We start from the raw sequence: 2500 nt of genomic DNA on the forward strand, positions 1-2500 counted from the left end.
TGCCTTTCATTTCTTTTCATTGTTTTCACCTGTGTTCGTTTCTCACCTGGTCTCTTCAGCTCCCTGTTTAGTCCAGTTATTTCTGTTTGTATGGTTGTGAGGTATTGTTTGTTTTTGACTTCCTACCTGTGTTTGACCATTTCCTGCCTGTGACCCCGATTCCTGCCAAGGCTTAATAACATCTGCCGCGCCCTGCGTGTGAATCTACACCTTGTTCTCCCTGAGTATGCACTACAAACATGACAAACACAGGACTTACTGTTCCTCCCTTGGCAGCTGATCTCACAAGATGCTGGTATCTGGGATGAGAGATAACGTCACAGCAAAAACAACTGCTCTTACCAAGGCTTCATGGTGTGAAGAGATTGTTTTCTGTCATCAGTGATAGCTGAAGAACGACCCTACAGACAAACTATTAGACCTACTAGACTGTTACTAATAACAGACATGAGTCAGCGTGCACAGTATGTCTCTCTGTCCCATGGACAGTCTACCTGGCAGCAGAGACATGCTCCCTCCACTACAGTAATAACATTCCCCATGGACAGTCTACCTGGCAGCAGAGACATGCTCCCTCCACTACAGTAATAACATTCCCCATGGACAGTCTACCTGGCAGCAGAGACATGCTCCACTACAGTAATAACATTCCCCATGGACAGTCTACCTGGCAGCAGAGACATGCTCCACTACAGTAATAACATTCCCCATGGACAGTCTACCTGGCAGCAGAGACATGCTCCACTACAGTAATAACATTCCCCATGGACAGTCTACCTGGCAGCAGAGACATGCTCCACTACAGTAATAACATTCCCCATGGACAGTCTACCTGGCAGCAGAGACATGCTCCACTACAGTAATAACATTCCCCATGGACAGTCTACCTGGCAGCAGAGACATGCTCCACTACAGTAATAACATTCCCCATGGACAGTCTACCTGGCAGCAGAGACATGCTCCACTACAGTAATAACATTCCCCATGGACAGTCTACCTGGCAGCAGAGACATGCTCCACTACAGTAATAACATTCCCCATGGACAGTCTACCTGGCAGCAGAGACATGCTCCACTACAGTAATAACATTCCCCAGCTGACAGTCACCTGCGGGCATCGCCTCGACCCCTCAGTGACCCTACAGTTGGCACACACGGGTGGCCAATCAGCATAGCCCTCCAGAAGAGAGAAACAGAGAGAGAGAGTGACAGAGATGGAGAGGGGGGGGGTGATGAGAGAGTGGAGAGGGGGGGGGGGGCAAGATAAATCCTGGCAGTGCCACACAGGTGGGCATCACCTTCAGTGAGCAACACAGCAGAGCTGGCAGCCACCACGGCTGGAGTGTAGCCAGCTACATGGACTCAACCAGGTGGACTAGTCAGTCAGGGTGGCAGACCTCATAATAGAAGGCTTGGTGCTGTATCAGACCATACTGCTCAATGGGTGTGTGGTTTCTACTGAGGGCAGATAGAACGATGAGTACTGACACTAAAAACACAGCAACAACAAAAACCAACTGACTGGAGCTGTCACCATAGTAACATCTGTCTGTCTGGGCTGGAGCTGTCACCATAGTAACATCTGTCTGTCTGGGCTGGAGCTGTCACCATAGTAACATCTGTCTGTCTGGGCTGGAGCTGTCACCATAGTAACATCTGTCTGTCTGGGCTGGAGCTGTCACCATAATAACATCTGTCTGTCTGGAGCTGTCAACATAATAACATCTGTCTGTCTGGGCTGGAGCTGTCACCATAGTAACATCTGTCTGTCTGGGCTGGAGCTGTCACCATAATAACATCTGTCTGTCTGGAGCTGTCAACATAATAACATCTGTCTGTCTGGGCTGGAGCTGTCACCATAGTAACATCTGTCTGTCTGGGCTGGAGCTGTCACCATAATAACATCTGTCTGTCTGGAGCTGTCAACATAATAACATCTGTCTGTCTGGAGCTGTCAACATAATAACATCTGTCTGTCTGGAGCTGTCAACATAATAACATCTGTCTGTCTGGGCTGGAGCTGTCAACATAGTAACATCTGTCTGTCTGGGATGAGGATGTCACCATAGTAACATCTGTCTGTCTGGGATGAGGATGTCACCATAGTAACATCTGTCTGTCTGGGATGAGGATGTCACCATAGTAACATCTGTCTGTCTGGGCTGGAGCTGTCAACATAGTAACATCTGTCTGTCTGGGCTGGAGCTGTCACCATAGTAACATCTGTCTGTCTGGGCTGGAGCTGTCACCATAGTAACATCTGTCTGTCTGTCTGGAGCTATCAACATAGTAACATCTGTCTGTCTGGGCTGGAGCTGTCAACATAGTAACATCTGTCTGTCTGGACTGGAGCTGACAACATAGTAACATCTGTCTGTCTGGGCTGGAGCTGTCACCATAGTAACATCTGTCTGTCTGTCTGGAGCTATCAACATAGTAACATCTGTCTGTCTGGGCTGGAGCTGTCACCATAGTAACATCTGTCTGTCTGGACTGGAGCT

Source organism: Oncorhynchus gorbuscha, unplaced genomic scaffold, assembly GCF_021184085.1.
Source record: "Oncorhynchus gorbuscha isolate QuinsamMale2020 ecotype Even-year unplaced genomic scaffold, OgorEven_v1.0 Un_scaffold_1661, whole genome shotgun sequence".
Taxonomy (NCBI): domain Eukaryota; kingdom Metazoa; phylum Chordata; class Actinopteri; order Salmoniformes; family Salmonidae; genus Oncorhynchus; species Oncorhynchus gorbuscha.